Source organism: Columba livia, chromosome 3 (assembly GCF_036013475.1).
Source record: "Columba livia isolate bColLiv1 breed racing homer chromosome 3, bColLiv1.pat.W.v2, whole genome shotgun sequence".
NCBI lineage: Eukaryota > Metazoa > Chordata > Aves > Columbiformes > Columbidae > Columba > Columba livia.
In genome coordinates this window covers 92,139,254-92,160,995 of record NC_088604.1, presented here as the reverse complement: position 1 = coordinate 92,160,995, position 21,742 = coordinate 92,139,254, and the positions used below count along the sequence as shown (strand labels likewise).

The 21,742-nt window shown below is 38.6% G+C and overlaps 1 protein-coding gene across 2 annotated transcripts in view; it reads left to right on the top strand.

Moving 5' to 3' along the window:
- Window positions 1-21,742, top strand: part of PRKCE (protein kinase C epsilon) — a 295,161-nt gene that overhangs the window by 219,420 nt on the left and 53,999 nt on the right. The window lies entirely within an intron of this gene.

Genomic DNA, 21,742 nt, shown 5'->3' with positions numbered 1-21,742 from the left:
TTGTGAGAGGCCTCAAAGGCTAAAAAAAAGCCCTGTCCAACAATAAGTTAATTTTGAAAGCACTGTGATTAATTGTAGCTGCTCTGTTTTTCTTAAAGCATTTCTGGAACTGCATATGAACTGTAGTTGAAGATTTTTAAAACTTGGTTACCTAAAGCCAAGTTCCTGAAAGACAGCTTAACAAACGGGCAAGTTGTTGAAAAGTTGTTTATGAAAATTCCAGTGTCTGAATCCAGTGTGAGGCAGAAATTGGTGTATTGCATTAAAATAACTGACACTCATTTTCTACAGAAGGTTTCAACAGATTAATATTGCATCATAATGTTGTTTATTTCAAGTCAGTTGTCCAAAGCAATGCTAGATGTTGCAAATCCATCTTGCTGCTGTGTTCAGTTGTGAAATATATGGATGGTAAAAGTGTCAGTGTTATTTTTTAGCCATTCCCCAGAATATCCCATGAATAGGAAAAAAGGAAGAAATCTAGGAGGACCAGAACTGTGAAACTCAGTAATAAAGGAATAGGTTTTCTTGGTTTTGTTTTGTTTTTTTTTTTTTTAAAAAAAAAAGCCTGCCATGATTAATTATCTCAGAGAGAGATAAGTACTTCACCAAAATTATGTGCTAAACTCTCCAGAAGAGAAGCAGCACAGCAAGTGACATAGTCCCCGAAGACTGTGTAAAGAACACCTTCCAGGAATAAAAGAGAATGGCTTCACAAGCAAAATCTAAAGAAAAACACATCCCCATTCTCCACCTTACACCCAAAATCACACTTGAAGTATAGTCAGTTCAGTTGAGTGATGGACACCTGTTCCTAAATAGAAGCTGCTGATTTAATAGTTTCCAATTGCCGGAATGCTGTGTATAGCATGCACTGGAAATATTGAAATATAGTCAAAATATTTCTTATTGATGTGCTGACTGCAGGAGAACTAAGCCCAGTGGAAATCAAATAGTGAGCTCCTCTGACTCTCATCTGTGAGATAGTCTGCAGGTAGGAAAGAATGACATCATTTGTTATGAAAAAACTTACCTGTTTTTTTCCTGATGGAAGAAAAGCTGATCCACCTCACCAGGATGGTGCAGAGCAACTGATGCCCTAATGAGAACCGCTCGAAGTGTGTGATACATTGGGCTTGGATCCCCAGGTATGTGATTCATGGAGCCTACTGAAAAAAGAAAAAAAGGAAGAAACAAGCAGGATAACATTACATTTAGATTCATGTGCATTTCTTATTTCTGCAGCTTAAGCTGATGGTAACAGGATGTATAGTCTTACCAATATCTGTAGTTTCTGTTTAACCTTATATATTAGTTTTCTTCAGCCATCCAGAAGCACCTTGCTTTCTGTTCACAGAGAAATTAATAGTACAGAGTCTGGCTGTATAATTAGTGAAATTTCTTCGGTCTGGAAAATATAGTTCAGTAAATTTATTCCTTGGTTACTTTTCTCCTTCACCCCCCTTCCTCATTCCAGGGGATTCCAGGGGGTTTGCCTCAAAATGTAGTTCTGCTTAGAGAGTAAATTCTCTTCAGTCTCCACAGATAAATAACATCACAAGGCTGGTGATACTGTTATCGTTCCTTCAACAACTGAACTCTGCTTTTGTAGCAGGGAAGAGAATTAGTACAGCCCTGAGTAAAAGAATCATCTAGTGTTCTGCTAGCTGAGCAAATATTTATTAGGTATATAAAAAAAAAAAAGCAACTAGTTTATAACTGATCCTATAAATCTCAATAAAGTGTCATAAAATTAAATGAAATTAAATGATGTGCTACCAGAAAAAAATTAAAAACAACTGTTGTGTTGTCAGAATGTTTACTGCTATTGATTCTGATCCTGTTAGGTTTTACATAATTCGCTTTTCTCTGTGTGTGATTTTATTTAATGTGCTTTGAATAAAAGTTTTTTTCTCTTTTAGATTCAGTGAAGGGCTTTTAGAGCTTTGCAAAGTTTTAAACAGGATACAAACGAGGAGTGATTGATTTAGTATAGACTAGAAATTTTCTTCTCCTGCATCCCAAGTAGGAATCATGTCAGAGTATTTCCTCTGTCTACTTGGGGTAGGAAAAGAAAAAGGTTCTTTATCCTGTGTAACAGTTTTGCTTCCAGTCATCATCAGACTAATAAGATTGCAACCAGTAGCAAAAACAGAAAAAGGAATTTTCTTGAAAATTCAGCTTCATGTCTCTTCTGAGTAAGCACAGATCCATTGATTCAAGTGAGTTTTGACTTGCTTATACCACTTAATAGTTCATTTTTTCTTTTTTTTTTTTTTTTTCACGTGAGATCATATTACCAAAAGTTTGCCAAGAACTTAATACCGTGCTGGAATTAGATTTGTAGAAGCTTACTACATCTTGTGACCTCAATTTACTTAAACTTACATGTTTTCTACTCCGGTAAGACACAAATAAACCAGCACTGGAACACTCCCTAAGCTGCACAGAGCACAGTGCAACTCAGGACACTGCCATGGCCACCCCTTTCCAAAGGGTAAGCGCCTTGTCCCGCCGTAAGCCAAGATCACCCTGGCAAAGGTCCAGCGACTCCTTGTGTTGTGATGGAAAGAAACGCTTGGAAGCAACGGGCTCACTGTCCAGGATGTTAAATATTTTTTCAATAAAACAAGACTGCATTTAAGTAAGGTGAAAGGGAAAAAAAGTAGCAAGGCTTGCTGTGCTGGCTGACACAGAATTTAGCAACTATAAAGGGCAGAACACTTAAATCAGGTCCAACCTGTCTCACTGTATTTTAACCATCATATCATCTAGTTTCTGTATAATTAAGTGGATTTTTTTTCTTTTCATCATTTAATAAGAGTAAACCTGGATGGCATCATCCTGCATTTGGGTTTATTTCCACAGTATAGTAGAATCTCACATAACAGACCCAGGGAGGTCCAAGATTCCTGTTTTGCTCATTGCAAAGGGGCTGCCAGGAGGCCTTAGAAAGAGTAGGATGAAGTATAACACGCTCCTGCGATCACCAGGTGGTGAATGGACCTTTAGTGATTGTTGCCAGACTGCTTTTAGGACTCAGGGGAAACCTTTGATATTACACTTAGACTCTTTCTGGCGGGGTGGATTTAACTAAAGTTCGATGGCTGGAGGAGGAGGAGGGCATCTGCTTTCAGTCAGCTGTGGAGCATTATCGTGTTGACATTGGGTCAAAATTATTTACTTTGCATTTTTTATGGTTTATTGAAGTGGAGATTGCAGAACTTAAAATTGTAAATGTTTAGTGAAAGCAATTGTTTTGTCACTACTGTCTTGGTAGGAGTAAAACGTGTCTCACTTATAAGTAAGGAGAATATGAGAAGTGCGAAAGAAGCTGGTGATTATGCTTCCTCTGATACCTTGGTAACTTGCACTAAAGTGAAAATTCACCCCAATGCTGCACTGATTTCAAAAATGAAAAGGACTTGTAAGGTGAAAAGACTAAAAAGGTTCCACAGTAGTAGTGAATTGCTTGTTGTGTTAAAATGCTCGTTAGGCAGTGCATAAAAACAGTGCTTTAAATGGTTCTTAAATGGTAAAGGAATTATTTCCTGCCTTCGACAGAGGGACCTTTGTCATTCTTATGGCAGCTTTGGTGCAAAAGATGTCTTAAGTTTGAACTTGCCAGACAGAACATCTTTCCTTCTGCTGTGCCCTTCAAGTACTCTTAAAATATTTTCATATTCAGTAGAATTTCAACAGTAATACAACTTGCAAACTACGGCACACATCACTGCAAATGCACATCACTGGGTGCAGTCTGTGCACTTGCTCACGGGCTGACTTCACACTTAGAAGAACTTCGTCTGAATGGTTTGACGAGAAAATACTTTGAAGCCAGCAAAGCTATATCATCCTAGAAAATAACCTAATAAATACTGATGAAGTATTGTTTCTAGCAACAGGATTATTCACTTTAGCAACAGGATAATAAATGTAGAAAAATGAGACAGAAAGCTAGGAGTTTTCTTTCTTGCTCTGGCATCGTATTTTTGTTTTACATCCTGAACTGCAGCAGCTGAAATAATTTTATTGTTTTATTTCTGCTTACTGCAGACATAGAAACATGTTTTGGTTGGCTTTAAAGTTAGAATAAAAAAAAGAAAATGCCCACCTGATGGGGGAATGGAAACGTTTATTTCTTTAAAGGCATTTGAGGTTCAGTGAGTCAATGGTGAGCTTATATTTTTTCCAAGGTGTGATAAGTGAAACTGAAAGTGATCCCTGCCACAAAAGCAAAATGCATATAGTTTGAAAAATATTTCAGAAACAAAGGTGGTTATGATGTGTTGTGGCATTACTTTCTAATATTATCATTTTCAATTTCAAGTATTCTCTTAGGAGGATAATCTTGTACTGTAGTGTTCCCATATATCATATGAATCTATGTAAAGCATGTTGACATAGATACCTTTACTTTGAAAAACTTCAGGGATTTTGTTTGTGTTTTCTTGCATGTAGTTTGTGTGGTTTGTTGCCTTTTTTTAATCTGCAGCTTGAAATCAATCTATTTATGTGGGTGTGCATCCCTGGCTTTTTTCCTAGTATTTGAGTGCAAAAAGAACATACATACACGTAAAAGACCCAGTAAAATAATTAGCTTTCAGTCAGCAGTCAAATCTTCAAATTGACCTTTCCATCAATGCAAAGTCTGTAGATCCATGTGACTGGAGGCTTGGAACCATAATGAGCTTTATTCAGAACATGATATTCTAAATGAAATTGTTTGGGTTTTTTTTAATGCTCCACTACACTCTTGAAAGCTTTTAATGAGAGCTTGTGATTGATCAATGGCATTTTTTGACTATGATTTGCATTTGATCTGCATTGCTGCACATTGGCAGATGTCACAATTCGTTGATAGATGCAGATGAAAAGGCTTTGAAATTCTTTTTCAGAGCTGAAAGACACCTGTTTGTTCTTGTTTTTTTCCAAAAATTTTTGGTTAAATATTTTCACATGTTAATGTTAGTTCATTAATCCTAAATTAAGAATGTTTACAGCCAACTATGAATTGAAAGCCTGAAACAAGGTAATCTGCAGTCTGTTTTCCAAAATAAAGTGAAACGAAACGTGACCTTGATGTTTTATGCTATCATTCTTTTGAGCTGCTAATTTCAGTCTTTGTTCTGATGATACCTGTATCACCTCCTTCATTGTTCTTTTAAAATAATTACTATAACAATGCATTTATTCTTCAGATAAATTTCCACTGTCACTAGGTTAATGATCTTTAAAAACAAATCCATTTTATATCTTCCAAGTTTTTTTGTAACCTATGAAAATAAGGACTGACCTAATGCGTATGATCAGTGATCTGTCTAATCCGTTTTGTTGCTACTGACACTGTGCAATAAAGAGGCCATTGAGAGAGGAGATGTAGTTGCCACTTTCTGCAGTCTGTTCCCTTTGTACTTCACCAGCATCCAGAACTGCAGAGGGATGTTAAAAGGGACTTCTCTGCCTTATTCCTTTTACTGTCTGCTTATGGATCTATTATCCATGAATGTTTCTAATCCCTGTTTCAAGTAGCTGATACGGCCTGCCTCCACAGCTACAGCAGTGAATTCCTGAAGTTCGCTAATCACTGTGTGGAGAAACACATTTTTTGCCTGTTTTACTACTTTCACCAGTGCCCCAGTTCCAGTATTACAGGATTCGGTGTACACCAGTTCCACTTCCAGCTGACCCACTGTCTTCGTGATTACATGAATCTCACTTGTACGCTTCCTCAGCCCCCAGATTTCAGTCAGTTCTTGTATGGCCACTGTTTCATCCCTCTGATCATTTCAGTGACCCTTCCCTGTACTCTCTGTACCTCCACTGTGTCCTTCTTGAGTCGTGCAGGCCAGAACTGCACATGGTATTCAAGATGTGGGAACACAAAGATTTTATATAGCAGCAGAGTAGTGTTGAGTGCTGCTGCATCACAGAGGACTGTCAGCAAAAGCACCAAGATGTTTCTCCAACGTGCTAACTCTGTTACAAGTTCAGCATCACGTAGCTGTGGTTTCAGATATTTTTCCCCTAGAAATAAAGTCTTTTGCTTTACAGTTAATCTGTTATGAAGCTCATCACCACTCTTTTGCCTACACAGTTTGAGTGATCCTTTTTGGAGGATTAGCACATTAGCACAGCATCTAACTGTTGGAAAGGGCTTAGTATGATCTGCAGATTTGGACATTTCACTGTTCAGACCTTTCTCCAAACCATTGATAAAGATGTTGAATAAAACTGGGCTCAGAAGTGATCCTTGGTGGTGCAGATTTGGACATTTCACTGTTCAGACCTTTCTCCAAACCATTGATAAAGATGTTGAATAAAACTGGGCTCAGAAGTGATCCTTGGTGGTGCCCTACCAATAAAGTGACATTTTCCTGCCAGTAATAAAATACTGATTTGTTAAGGATCTGTCAGAGGAATTAACTCTACTCCTGTATTAGTAAAGTTCTTTATATAACAATTCCACTAGTCCTAAAAAAGTTCCCTCAAGCAAATAATACTCTCCTCCTCCTTGCATTACTCTTGGGTTGTTTCTTCTGGATGTGATGCCACACTGACTTGTGCACTCTTCTCTCTACACCTCTTTTTTTTCAGCTACTTCTTGCAAATATTAATAATATTCCTTTTGCTACCCATAGTCACCTTGTTCAAAGGAACGATGCCACATGAGGCATATAGTCTTTCCTCCAACAATTACTGCCCTGTCTGTTGTGCTTGTTGGTGTATGTTGCATCACCTCACAAGCGTTCCTGAGTTTTGGGTTGGACTAAGAATGGTGCTATCGGTATTATTTTCTGGATGTGGAAATGGATCATAAAAAAGTCAGAAAGTTATTTTATTTTTTTCTGTTTCCACTGTGGTATCACACACATATACTCACTACCTCTGGGAGTTCAGGGGACAGTTGTCCTCACAGCTGGTGCAGGTGAGGTATACACCTTTATGTTGGTACTGATGTATGGCACAGCATAATGGGTAGTGGAAGAACAGGATTTAGGCTGAACCATTTACACTGTGCCACTGTCCTGGGTGATAATGCCCCATTTCGTATCATTTGTCTTGAGGCCCTTTTTCTGAGTAAGGGAGACGTTTCAGTCCTATGTGCAGTGGGCTTTCCATGCACGTTATTGCATATCGGAGTTGGTGTGAACTTGGGTTTGCATTAGCTCCTCATTTCTTCAAGATGAATAAATAAAGAGTCGTTTTGAAGGGATTTTAATTCGAAGATTTACTGAAATTGTTGAGCAAGGTGTGTTTGCAGACTTCATGCACCACAGCCAGGTCTTAGTTTCTGAGGTTAATTTGTTCCATCTGTTGGGTAGCCTTATATGCTTGTAATGGCACCAGATGGCTGAAAATTTTGTGGCAGTACAAATACAAAGAATCCAGTGTAAATTGAACATTTCCACATTGTAATTGCTCTCTCTTGTACTTTGAAGTATGTTACCTTTTCTATTTAACTTAGAGTTAAACTGTTCTGACCTGGATCCATTCTGTCATATCTTTAAGTATTTTTCAGAAACCTCTTTCCTTCTAGATTTACAAAAAAGTGATGCCACTTAAGTTATTTCAGTGACTGTCAAAATAGGAACTTTACTGTATTCATGCAGATATGCATTCCTTTTTCAGTTTATCTTACAGCACAATGTGTTCTGCAAATTCCTGATACACACATCTTTCTTTTTTATGGGCATTCTGCAGAGAAGTAAACTGGCAGGCTATTCTGCAATCATCTTTGATGTTGCAGTTAATGCTGTGCTCTTTAAAGCTTTTTTAACCTTTAACCAGCCAAAGAACAAATCAAAGAAGCAGATTTCTAGATAATTTTAAAAGACTATAGACACTGTAGATAAGTTGAAGTCTGTGTTTGCTGTGTATCAAAACATTTTCTCTCCATGGGGAGATACAAATTCATTGGGCAACTAGCAGCAAAACTTAATTTAGAGACCTCATAAAAAAATAAATGCGTGTCAAAATATGCAATTATTTCCACATACAAGCATGTATTTACAGTTCTGATGTTTTAAATTAGCCATGCTTCAGTATGGACGGAAGATGCCAAGTGAATACAATGCAACCTGAAGCATCCATCCCTATGCTGCTCCAAGCAGCAGGTGCAAATCTGGTCTCACAAACGCTTCGCTCAAGTCAGAGCTCTGTGACCGCTGGTGCCATCCTAATGGCATCACTTTATGTGTGTGTCCCTGCTTGTTGCTTCAGGGGAAACTTGCTGATCCAGTTTTAAAAACTACTAATATTTTACTGGGTCTTAGAGTGAGCTCCGCCTTACTCAATCCAGAGCAAAGTCTTGATCTGTGACCTGTAAGGCACTGGCCGTCTCCACAATAAGCAAAGGCAACTCTCCCTCCACTTTCTGTCCCATAATGGGCTTGGCTACTGATTATGTCCTGCAGGGGACAACCTGTGCTTCAAACAGGAAATCTTCCTGTACCTGAAATTCCAGGGGATGCATTGTACCAAATGCTAATTGCCTTCCCTTGGAGATATAAGTGGAATAACCGTTTTCTCAGGTTTGCTCACACTGTTGGAAGTGGATACACAGCATCTGTCAGGGAGGCAAGGACCAGCCTGAGCACCAGCGCTCACCAGCTGGCACAGACCTCTGGGCTCCGAGCACTGTGGGCAGAGCTGGGTGCTGGTCAGGGTTTCCATCAGCAGCCCCAGCATGGCAGTGGGATGAACTGGGGCCAGGCGTGCACACGTACTGCCCTGGGCTGGGCTGAAGTGGGGCTCCCACGGACAGTGCTCAGGGATTGTCCCTTGCTGGGTGGCTGGCCGAGGACATTGGGGCCTGCAAATTCCCTCAGGGCCCTGACTTCCACTAGCAATTTTGTAAATGCAAAGACGGTCAAATGCTAAATTTGAGGCTAGAGAGAAAGATAGTGCTCAGCTCAGCAGAAAGTCATGTACTGACATAGCTTGCCCATCGTCTTCTCCTTGTGTCAGTTCATGTGGTAGCTCTGTGCCTACACCGACCTCTCATGATTTGCTGAATAGGAGAATCTGTGCATATATTAGTTATTTTGAAATGGAAGTTTTTATTTGAATTTGTATTAAGCATATTAAATGTTAACTTTCGTAGTCTTTATTTATAGTTATAATTCCATTCTCACTTGCTGTTGTGTTTCTTTTTGTTTGGGGGTCTGTTTGTTTTGTTGGTTTTGTTTTTTTCTACGTGAGATCAAATCAAAGCATAGAACACTGGGTTTATGGGTACAATAGTGGTGTATACAAGAGACACAAGGGAGAGCACATGAAGGTTAAGTTTCCCTCCCTGGCAGCTGCTCTCTAGCAGAGCAGGTTATCTGGTTTCTGCTTAGCAATAGAGACTGCACAGGGATTTGCTTAGAACATTTACGCAGGGTGGAAGCTCTGCCTGTAAGCTGCTCCCTCTCCCCATGACAAGGAAGTTTTTATGTTGTCATGTTTCCACAGAGAGGTTTCAGAAAAAGCATTAAAATTTTGAGAAACTGTTTTATATTATTGCTATATAATGAAACTGCGAGGTGAACTGTTACCTAGGGCAGCCTAGGAGTAAGAGATGTAGTGTAAAAGGAGGTGAAGAGAGGACACAATTTTGTATTTGGCCTAACAACATGTCTTTTAGTCTCTTTCTTCCCAAATAGCCTGATTCAGTGATAGTTTTGTTGTTGTCCTCTCTGAGTGAAGGACAGACTTCCCAAAGTGTAGATGAGCATCTTTTCTTTCACTGCTGCAGTCAATGGGATGAGGCTCGCTCAATGGGAAATAGGGTGGGCACCTGGAAAAAGCGAGACATGACTTGCAGCCCATGGAGCTCAGCAAAGTGTGGCAGTTCCTATGGCTGCAGCAGCAGCTCCAGCACTCGGCGAAGGCTGCAACTCGCTCAGGTTAGGCAGATGTTCCACAAGCACTTCTTTCTAGTGTTGCTTTCAGTAGTGGTGTTGCTTGTTTCTCCCTGTACATCCTGACTCTACTCCTTCCTGGCACATACTGAGTCCCTGTGCAGAGGAGATTTCAGTCTGTATTACTAAGTACAGTATCAGTGGAAAGTTGGTCTGTCATTGGGTCTTGTTACGGTATTCTGTTGCGATTAATAATAGTATACATTTGAGTTCAACCTGGTTTTTGTATATGTACAGTCTGAAGGACTGAGCTTGAATTTGAGGAAATGAGCATCAGCATGTTAATGTGTCTGTCACTGTTAGAGTGCTATGAATTCCTACCTGTAAGAAAAGAGGGACTCTGAAGAAAAAGCTGGAATTAGATATTTCTGAATGGAAACATTTCTTAACTTGCTTTAGAGCAGCAACACATCTATTTTTGCTGTCACAATTATTTTGTTTTGGCTCAGCGAAGTTGCCAAAAAGAAAGTATCCTCTGTAAAGTCTGCAAAATAATACTATGCTGTTTTTCTTTCATGTGAGTGGAGACACAGTTACTCATCCTAATGTCTCGGTTCAGGGAACTTTAAATCCTCAGCAAGGTTTTGTTAGTGCAAATGCAACTATTTTTTACTATTCAGAACATCATGTTCAAGTAAACTGTAGAGTTTAAGTTATTTCTGGCATCCAGGGCATAGTTTGTGAACTGATATGACAGTATCTCATATAAATTTTCCATCTGGATGATCACAGTGCAGTAGAAGTTTCTTGCTGTGTTGTCAAACTAGAACCAACTGTTGTCACTGGCTGACCTTTGTTTTTAAGTACATGGGAACATTACTGAAACACTTCACATAACAGAGAAGAGCTGTTTCTGTGGTAGTGAATATCTCTATGTTGCCAAAGACTTCATTCATCTCCTCCTTTTGAATGGAGCACAGGGCTCCCTGTGCTCACCCACCATGAATTTTCTAAAAGTACAAATGAGCCAATTCCTCACCACTTAATCTCGCAAAATGTCCTGTAGGAGTCAGTGGCCTGGTCTAATGAACAAAAGGTAGAAAATCAACTAAAACAAGGCCAGAGAGTGGTTTTTTTTTGTGTTCTGACATTTGTAAAATTGCTGAATGCAGAATACTGTGTGCTGGTAGGTGCATCAGTGAATAATCTTACACTTGTTTTTTCCATTGTGCAGAATGATTGGGTCAGTTATAGAGTAAAGAAGTAAGAAGAACATGTAAAGAAGTGCTCTGATGGGAACATTGATTATGAATGACTTATTGATGAATGTAAGGGAGATGATAGCCAGCTAGAGACTGGAAAACTGTCAGCTCCAAAGCATGAGGAGATTATACTGAGACATTGGTAAAAGCCCTCTATTTAATGCTCATACTTTGTTTCCTGAGTTTCATTTGGTGATTCTTCTTCAGAAAAAATATTAGCTGCAAGGGGAGCACTAGTCTTTTTACCCATCCTCCTTTTTCGCTTGTGCAAAAATAACAATTTAAAAGCAGTAAAGAATATCTGGTAGCAAATGCTTCTGTAAAACATAGAACATCATAAATGGAATATCTAGGCATTATGTGCAGAAGCTGGCCCTACTGCAGCACAGTTTTCCAAAGCTCATTCTCACATTATGGGGAATGAGGTTTGAAAGCTTTTGGAGAATTCTGGTTTGCTTCTTTCTTAATAAATGCACTAATGGTCACATTGTCCTATTAGCCAAATTAACTTACAATAGAACATATTGAATGTTTTAATAACTTTTTGTACCTTTCTGCATTGACTTCTTTACCTCTGTACTGCCAGCAACTCTGTTCACGGGCAAGTACAATTTTCAGCTGGAAGAAGGGGCAGGTTTTCCCAGTGCTCAATTCTGTAAAGCAAGACAACTCTCCTTCACAGGATGGTGCAACAACAAAAATTTCTCATTGCATGGGGCTCTAGATACCTATGCTTTCCTTTCTTACAAAGATTTTAGCTTTATGGTGATTTTTCTAAGTGAAATTCTCATTCTGAAAATTGAAACAGTGAAATTTAAATGTAAAATATGCTCACTCTGCCGTAGTGCCCATTTGATTCACTCTGCCTGGGCCTCATATATGTGACTGGAAATCATATCTAAAAAAACTTCATCTTCTGGGTAACTTTTATACAAGTAACTCATTGGTAAAAAAATTGTAGTTTCATCCTGGATCACAACTGATGGTTTAATAAATCTGAGAAAACAACTTCTTTCAGTCAGTTGATTGCATCCCTAGAAACAAAAAGTACTGATGCAGTACATCATAACAGTGATACAAAGACTTGCTCACTCAGCTAGTTACTTCTAGGTGTTTTGTTTCAGCAATAATGGATAATTTCTCAGAAAATGCTTGCCAGATGAGTATTTTGTCCCATCATTTTCATTATCTTCCTTAACTGCGTTCCTTTTCCTTCTGATACAACTGCTGCTGGGCCAGCTGGCTGCATTCCCCAGAGTATTCTCTATTAGTTGTAGCATCTCATGCATTTCCCTCTGTGCTCAAAGACATAAACTAGATACCCAGACAGCATAAGAAAATAGGAATTATAGAGACAAGAAAGGTTCCAGAACCAGCCTAGAGGCTGAGGAGACACCTAGGACATGTGCCATCTCTGTCTAAGCTCCTTGGTAGAATATAAACAGGTTAAAAGTTGTTCATAGAAGTTCTGAAGTGCCTTCAAAAACTATATAGTTAGTTCTAATTGGAAGAAGGTGTTTGTATTTTTTCCTGTAAGAATCAGAACAAAGGCATATTAATTGCTGCCTGCACATTGTAACATTTTCAGCATAATGACATTTTGCAGGCTTGATATAATTTTCTACAGTGTGCATCAGGCCACTAGATGAGCGGTCTTTAAAATTATCTCACCAGAACAGTTCTTCTTTCCAAAAAACTCCAAAAGGAGATGAGATCAAAGAATTTCAAAAAACGCGCTTTTCACAGCTTATCTGTCATCAAATGAAGGTATTAGGGAAATGGCCTGAGAAGCTTTTCCTACTTGATACCCCTTTTGAAGTGACTGGAACTACAAAACACACCATTTCTGTAGAGGATTCGAGTTGTGTTTCTGCCTTGTATGAGAGGAAGGGCACAAAGAGCGCCTTACACCAGCTGGAACAATTCTGGGGTCCCCATTCTCCGGGCTCGCTTGGGCTTTCAGGGAGCGGACAGGAATCAGGGTTGCCGACCCTTCTCTGAGCTTGCCGTGGAGCTCCCGGCTACCAACGCTGCACCTTTGGCAAGCTGAAGGATTTGCACCAACTCCCAGAAAAATCCAGTGACAACGGAACACATATCTCTCCAGGGTAATTTGGGCTAAAGATTTTCCCAAAGTCTTTTTGTTTCAGTTTGTTTCTAAGGTCAGGTGGTAGGGGATCAAGCTGATGGAATGGCAGTGCGTATAATTTGATCTGCATCTTCCACAAATTCCACATATTACAGCATTAAAAATTTAATCCTGATCTAAACCCCATCCGAGCTAAGGAGAGTCTTACCACTAAGCCCTGGAGATACTCTGTCAGAACATTAGATATTGTATTACAGGTGTCACAGAAAACATTCACATACGCAAAAGGCGCAATATCCGTTAGTGACTGGGAAGAACAAAAACCCAAAATTGGAGTTCTTTTTTAAAGTGGGGAGAAACTAAAACAAAACAAAACAAAATGTCTAGTTAAGAAACTCAAGTAGCTAGAATTTTATGTCATTCCCAGTGAATGAAATGATAACTCTATAGAAAGCAGGCTGTCAACTCTTCACCTGCTGTTTCTGTGCTGCATTGAATTAGTCTAAATTTTATATTTTTTAAAAGCAGGGTTAATGAACCATCGTTTCTTTTTATTTGCCCTACTGTGAGCCTGATACACCAACTAATTCAGTGCTTCATAAACTTGGTCCAGATAGTAATCCAATGGAATTCATTATCTGAACAAACAGTAGGAAGACAATATTCAAACATCAGGTATTTGTAAACTACACAGGGAAAATTTCTGTGTCAGGGACTTTCATCTGTTATTCTGATGCGCATATGGTGGTCAGTTGCATATTCTAGGGTATAGATTTTCTTCATATCCATACTTTATTGTATTCCAATATTAATGGTGCAGATGAAGACCTGTACATTTCAAAAGTCAGTGGATTTTGCTGGCTGCAGTAAAGTCAGATTAGATTCTTTGAACAATGGAAAGAATCAACTAAACTTTTCCAGTAGTGTTAGTGCTAAGGGGATGACCAAATGGCACATGAATTTGGGAGAGGCTGGCTTGTCTTAATTTTGGACAATTTTAGAGTATTGTTGGACCTGTCTTCATAATAATATTTAAACAAGATGATGATGATAATGATAATGATAATAATAATAATAATAATAATATAATTAAACAAGACTTGATTTTTGAATGCCAGTCTAGGTAAAACCTAATCATCCCTTGACATTTTTTGAAAATAATAGGTGATATATACAAGGTCCTGGCTAATGTTTCCTGCATTGAATCCCAAGTTGTGATTTTCATAGTTGTGTGACCTACCCCTGGTACATGGTAAGTCCCCCACCCGCAGCCAGCCAGTGTGTTTCAATGTAAATACACTGGCCATATTTTGCGTGGTGAACAGCACTGTGGGATGTGCTAGGGGCATGAAAAACATTTTAAGAACCCCATTCTGTTCAGTATCAATTCATATTCCACAGGGAGGCAACATAAAACTCCCATGTCGAAAGTGACATACTAGGTCTGCTTTATGGAGATTGGAGGTCTCAGACAAACATCTTGCTTAATAACCCTTTTCCAGTGACTCACATTATGAGTAAATGTTACAGTGCAAGTCTTTACAGTATCACAGTCTAAAGGTTTTGAGAACCTCTGTACTGATTCTGAAAATACTGTTTGGAAACTAGTTTATTTGTAGCTTTTTCTGGCCCTTCACATGGTATGGTATGATATGATAGGACAGAGTTTTTCTGAGAATTATTCCAGTGTCTCAAGGAGGGCCACCTATTCTTGAAACCATTTTCAAGACTTTAAAAGAGATTCTTAACCCATAGGTGCTCAATTGACATAACGTCTGGGGTCTCTGCAAACAGAATAGAGATATTTTGTGATCAGTTTTGTAAAATCAAGGAAAGTCAATAACCAGATCTTTACAGAAGAAACAAAGGCGGAAAGCACTGAAGTGTTTCTCTAAAGGTAGCATATAACTTGCAGCACAGCCAGGAATTTATATTGTGAGTAAGGTAAGCACAAGAAGCAATGCAAATTATTTGCAGCAGTGGAAAGAGTCCTCAGTGGTATTTTCTATAAGTACTGAAATAGACTGCCGGTGGAGGCCAAGCTGTGCTTATCAGTGGTGATTTTTAAGAGCTGATCAGAGTAATTTCAGGAATTGATGCCATTTTCTGACCTGCGAGGCAAAATATGTTCAAGGAACACTCTTCACTACTGGCTGTGAAGGGACTGAGAATGGAACAGAGCATCTCTGGCACAGCAGGAGACCTCGTCGCAGTGAAATGCAGCGAAACCCACTTGCCCTCCAGCAGGCCAGGCTAGCAGAGACTTCTGCTTCCCAGGGCTTTGTGGGCCAGACGGAGTCCACTCAGCAGTGCTGCTCATGTGCACGGTTCGGTCGCTGGCTCACAGTGCCCAGACACTGACTTTTGCAGCATTGCCAAGGTTAGTCCCCCTCAGCCTGGGTACAGCTGATCCTGCCTGTCAGCTGTGGGATAAGGTAGATGACCTTGCAAGACTTCTTTATCCAGTTTGTTGTGTGGTTCTCTGCCTCTCTCTGGTCTGTTTTTTACCTTTGAGATCATTCTTCCTTTCAAGGGCAAAAAAAAGGATTTGAAATTGAATACTGGGCAAAGCTGAGCAACAAGTCCCTAGCTATAATAGTGTTCATCAGCTTGAAATTTCAAGTGTCTGGTTGCCAAAAAATAAACCTTTAATACAAAATATGAATGCATGCACTTTTTTTTTCGCTAAGTGGAAGATGCAGATATCCCCGGTGGAATTTGAGATAGCAGTTCCTATGTACAGGGCATTTCTTCCAAGAAATATGGGATTCATAGAAATTGTTCCCTTCTTATTTGGAACTCTATGAAAGCGCTGGTACAAAACAGGAAAAACAACACGATTAGCCCTGAGTATAAACACCGAAATCAGAGACAGATAACATATTGTAGTGTCCTGTTGAAGATTGTTACTGTAAACTTCAAAAAGGAATCAAATGAAGAGGAGAGAACTTTTTGTTGTTCTCTTTAGTGTTGTACCTGGTTTATCTTTTGTTTTCACAAACCAACCTTGTTAGTCTTCTGCTCAGGGTGTTGAAGGTTTGCATATAGTTTTGTGTACAGTGTGCCTGTGCAATTTCCATCAGAAGCAGGAAATGTTTATTCAAGTTCTGAGGGGTGGAACAGTTACTGTAGTTTTAGGTAATTTTAAACAAACTATTGGAGCATCCTGTTTAAATAGAGTTAAGTAATCACAGTTTTGTATTAGCTGGAAAAGAATTCAATACATGCATGACATGAATAAAATATCGTCTTACGGAGCATACCAAAGTTGTGATATATGTGACTTTTCGTGCAATAAAAGTTACGTCTTTGAGTTTTATTTTGCAACAAGTTTGGTGGCTAAACTTGTTCTGTTATACAATAGTACTCTGCTAGAATATGAACCATATTGTATTTAAATTCACCTTTAATTAATACACATATTGGTTTCCTTGATATTTTCAGTAGCCTCTGCAAAATCTGATTTAAATACAACTTAATGAAATTGGGAGAAAAAAAGTGTATTCACTTAAACTAGGGAACCTAGTGAGAATCAGGAAGAATTTATTCAAAGCCAATTTTGTGAAAACATAAACGGAGGAAAAAAAGGTAGTTGGAGTAGGCTGGTAAGATTTATCAGTTGTGAATTTTACTTGAGGAGTCCATGTTTGATGCTTTTCCTGAATTCTCTGATTTTACGTGTTTTAATGGTTGAACTGGGAAGCAAAAACCTGTAGTGAAAAGATTTTTTCTCAGGCTTGTAGCATGGATGCATGGCTCAGATTTGAAAGTGAGAGACAGATTGAATGATTTTTTGGGGGGTTGTAATATTTCAGTAATGAGGTTGTCCTGAACTGCATATTGGGTCACCCAGCTGCTGGGACTCATTTGAAAGAAAAAATAATTGAAAATTGTACTCTTCACATTGCAGTGGTAATTGTACTTGGCCTTATGTCTATCAATGGATTGTCCTTAAGCTGCAATCTAGTGTTAATGATATCTTAATTGGAAAACAAACAAAAGACAGGCAGGTTAATGACTGATAACAATTTTTACAAAAATCTTTTAAGGGCTACACATTAATTGATGTAAACAATACATCAAAGTCTTTCCATGTCTAAGCTTCCATACAGGGTTTACGTAGGAGCTTGTTCCTCAACAATGGTATTATTCCACATGTAAACAACTGACAGACTGTATAGTGTCATCTGTTAAATCAAAACTGATGGGCAAGATTATCTGGTCTTACTAGCAGGAAGGTCTTGGTCATTAATCACACCTCCACAAAAAGGAGCTGGATTGAGTCTGTAATGTCCTGAGAGCTTACTACTTTTGATATTTCTGGAAATCACCCTCTTTTCCCAATCAAAAACTTACACAATATTCCACAAGAAACAAAAGGTAGATGCTCTATCCAAATAGCACTCATAACATCTAGAAACAAGCAAATATAAACTGGTGGGGAGTGCACATCGTATATAGGCTGATGTTTACAAAACATATAAATAAAACTAAAAGTCAGAGAATGGTTTTGAAGAGAGAAGGGTGTGGTAATAATCAGAGTAAAGAGTAAAGGATTAGTTAGAAACATTTACTGCAGAGCTAAAGGGCGGCTATATTGAATGTCAAGGAGGATGAAAAACAAAACTAGGGCACAGTTGAAGGAGTGGAATGAGAGAGAAGATGAAACAAAATTTCTAGTTTATGTGACGAGTGTATTTATCCACATAGAAAAAGAGACAGAGACTAGAAGAGAGTCCAGTTTTGAAAACCTAACTCATGCAGGAGAGTATCTCAATTAGGAAAATCAAGGAGTGAGACTGGAATAATAGAGATGGCGTGACATGCATTTCAGTATAGTAGGTAAAGCCATACTCAGAAAATACTATGGAAATACAGAGTGAAGTTGAATGGTTTTTGTCTTCTAGCCTATTTCATGCCCCTTTGCTTTTGAAATCTCTGCTCTCTGCTGTTTTTCTTTCCATTTGTTAGTTTAAGTGTTCTCATTCAACCATACCTTTCAAGAAATTCAAGGAAGAGCAGGTGTGAATAAGGGCTAAAATAAACCCTGTAAAAGAATGTAATTACTTCACAAAACATATTAGCTTGTTTTGCAGTACTTTTTTTTTTCTTTATAGATGCCAAAAGAGGATTAATCTATAATGTCTTTGCTTGTGATTTTGCCTTTTATTTCAGTTTATATAATTAAAGAGTTCCCATGACTGCTTGACATTTATTTTGTTCGTCAAAACATACTTCTCAAATGTTATGAAAATGGAGTCCAAAAACAATGCAGTCCAAACCAGACCCATTCCATTTTCTCTTGGAATACAGTCAATGATAAAGTCATACCTTGTATCTCATTTTTAACTGAGTAAATATTGTGCTGTCCCTTAATGCATAATTCTTTAAGGCATTCAGTTTATATTCACCCACTTCAATATTTGACTATATCATGGTGATAAATGTAGCGAGATGCATATAATCAGGCATAATACAGTTATTTCACAGTTGCTGTTTCATGATGAAAAATATCCCCTTTGCACTGAAATCACAAACGTCTGTGTGTGTGTGCTTACATTATGACAGAAAGGAAATAGAGCATTAAGAACCTATATTTTGATCATTAACTTTTGACGAAAGGCAAGGAAAAAAGTTTAAGTACCAAAAGTCATAATAATGTCTCTGTTGTTGTTCAGGTTATGGGAATCAGGAAAAAAATGGACTTATCAATCTCAGCTCACATTCATCATATATTTTCTTGTCTCTTATATCCTCTTTTCATGTAAATTTGAGTCCAAACTGATCATGTCATTGTCCTGATCAAAAAACAAACAAACAACCACCAGAGAGTTGTTTTAAGAAAGTAGTTTTCATGGAGACTGAGTATATTTCATGAGAAAATTGGCATGTTGTGCATCTCATTGTTTATCCCGTATTAGTGGGTGAGAATTAGTATTTTTTTTCTCTCAAAATCAAACCCTTTCCAAGACTCATTGTAAACAGAAAACAGAACTTTCAAACTATTTTTTTTTTCCTATGAATTCTCATTAGGAAGCTGAAATGTGCACTCAGGAAAGCTGGAAAAGTAACTTGAAATATCGATATATAGCAGAAAAATGCAACAGCAGAGCAATTTCAGTCACTGAGCTGTTAAGTCTGGTTTTAGTAGGTATACTTTCAGAAAGGTAGTCAACTAAGCTGCAGAATCTGCCAGGAACACCCCTACACATTGAGAATGGGATGTGCATGAATGGGAAGATGTGGAAGAGGGCAGGAGAGTTAGCGCTCTGCAGCTCTAGGAACGGTGCTGCTGCTAAAGCTTTTGTCAGGCTGTCTAATGACACAATATTCTGCTAAATGATGCAAGTTAAATTTTTGGTTGGCTAAACTGGGAAATGTCCTACCAAGGACTGAACCAAAATTAAAATTACTTGAAGTTCAAACTCAACACAATTTGTGGTATTTAGAGTCAGCAATTGGGCATTTGGTGAACATTGCAAAAAAACATGGGTTCTGTTCAGATCAAACAAAGAATACATAATGTAAAAATGCTACTATGTATATCCTGAAATGTTAGGAAATGACAATGATCTAAACAGCTGTGTAAACCAGCCTTTGTGTGTTTATGTACCACCATTGGCAGCTGGAACATTGGTGGTATCACCACTGGGAGAAGCAGCTCCCAGCTCCGTGGCAAGTTGACGATCAGCATTTATTTGCAAGTCACAGTTGTGAGATACATCACAGTCACTTTGCACTTTGCATCAGCATCGTTTCATACTTGTGATACAGTTGCTGAAAAAAGGTAGCAGTGTTGGGAATGAGTATGGCTGCTCAGGGGAATGTGAATTGTAGGTTCCTTTTCCTGCTTGTGCCCACTCACATCCAGACTGTTGACTTTGGAAAGGTTAAAATAGCCATATAAGAAGTTTCAACTTCAGCAACTGTTAGGAGAAGTTACTTGAGCCAAACATTAGTCAGACGCTCCCCAGCCTGCAGTCCAAATGGGTTTTGTATTTGAAACACTGAACCGTATGCATGTGAGAAGAGACAGTTGTTGTGAAACTGCTCTTCAGAGTGGACGCTCAGTCTGTAGTGCAGTGATGAGGAGCCTAATGAGAGACGATGCCTGCATCATCTCCTTAGGGGTGGTGTATCCTCTTGTGTTACATTACAGCACCAACGTAACTGTGGTTTTGACCGACTTCTTTATGACAAAACTGACTGCCCTGGGTGTTATCCTTAGGCTCTAGCTTCTGAAATCGTAATACCATCTGACAGCTATCAGATTTTCTTTTAAAAGCATGGCTGTAATTCTCATCAGTTCCAGAGAGAAATCAGGGAGACAGCACAAGGACCCGTATTTTTGCCTAAAATGAGCAAAGATGGTATTTCTAGCCTACAATAATATTGAGAGATCTGCACAATGATGTTGAATGTTTATTATCAGCACTATTAAGCATTGCAGAAAGAACAATGGCATGGCTCTAAAGCCATGCTCTTTTAGGTGAATGATACAGCCAGAGGCTGTTCTGTTCTTTACCAGGTTTTCCTTGCTAGGGAATGGTAAGAAAAATGTTGGAAAGTGCACCAATGTTGTTAGCAGTGTTTTAGCAATGACAGTCCACCTGAACCCTGAATTTGGTCCAGTCTGCCAGTTTCTGTGTTCCCAAGATACAGGGGGAAAGGCACAAGGTTTTTTTCTGCATCCTCTTTCTGTAATCAGCAAAATGTCAGCCAAACATTTCTAGCCTCCTCCAGGAAACATCCCTGATAAGTATAACATTTAGACACTTAATGAGCACGATTAATGCACATGCTTAAGCTTAAGGATATTTTTAAGTGCTGTGCTTTGAATCTGAGCCCTAGACTAGATCATTAAAGGCAAACAGCAAACATTTATGAATTTCTGGACTCATATATATAAACTATGTAATCTGCAGGCCTGGATTCTCTTGTGAGAGGTTAATTAACTTCCATCTTCTCTTGGTTTTGCTCCTCCAAAGCAACGCTGCATCTTGTCTCCTTTTCTTCAACCCAACACACCAGACACGATGAGCTAAAGCCAAACTGCAGCTGAGCTGGAAGCTGGAGATCCACATCACATGAGAACTGCCTTCACCTCTGTCTAAACTCTTGTACATGTAGATATTCTACAGTAAGGAAATAAATAACGTACAAGTAGGCTTATAAATCCAAAGAGTTGATGATTTAGGCCTGTTAGTACAGGTTAGGGAAAACTATGAAACTTTACAAGAAACATTTACAAAAACAGTATCTAAATTATATCAAGTGAATGTGTGTCATTTCTTTGCTTATGCCTTGATCTGCATTGTCAGTTTAGATTGTAAATGTTTCAAGATGGCACACACACATTTAATTTACTGGTGTTCTCTCACTATTTCACTGAGTGCTTAACTTTAGGATATTTTTTCTGAAACACCAAAATGGGGTGATTGCGTAAGGATCTCCATTGCTGTTCTCAAGTAAAGTTCATTTCTCATTCTCCATCATGAAATAAGGCTTGAAAATTTGAACTTTGAAGTAACAAACATCAGAAG